Below are 646 nucleotides of genomic sequence, written 5' to 3'. Positions count from 1 at the left end.
GCCGACTCGACGGCACATAACAACAACAACAATATTATTAATACTTTTGTCCTTTTTATTATTATTCTTAATCTTCCCTTACCAGGTTCTAGTTTTCAGCATTTTTTCTTTTCCCTGTGCCTGGTTGAAATTTTTTTTTTTTTAATTTAAGGTTTTATTTTTCTTTTCCCCATTTTTTCTCATGATTAACCCGTTCCTTGCTATTCTTTTTGCATTTTTCCCATTTTTTCCTTCATTTATTATTCTCCTTCCCTACTTTTTTTCTCTTAGTGCCCTATCCCCAGATATTGCAGGTTTTCTTGTTTTTTCTTCTTTTTTCCCTTTTTTCTTTTTTTGGTTACTGTTCCTGTGTTATTACATGGTGTGTTTTTTGTACATGGCCTTTTAGTTTTTTGATGGTTATTCAATTGTAATTTGTGTCTAACTGAATGGGAGACAACAACAGTCCCCATAAGATACAACTACACCCACATCTCCTGCAATTTCACTTACTGAGCGAGAGCCACTACCTCCTTCTCCACCAATGGGCCAATGATCAAAAATCACCAAGAAGAGCATGAATCACCCTTGACTGCTCTTCACAAACAGTTAACAGAGATCTAACTACAACAATGCCACAATGCTTCAGAAACAACAGACCATCACA

The sequence above is a fragment of the Orycteropus afer genome, unplaced genomic scaffold (genome assembly GCF_000298275.1).
Source record: "Orycteropus afer afer isolate SDZICR_OR568_19922 unplaced genomic scaffold, OryAfe1.0 scaffold00114, whole genome shotgun sequence".
Classification (NCBI taxonomy): Eukaryota; Metazoa; Chordata; class Mammalia; order Tubulidentata; family Orycteropodidae; genus Orycteropus; species Orycteropus afer.
This window is presented reverse-complemented; position numbering follows the sequence as displayed.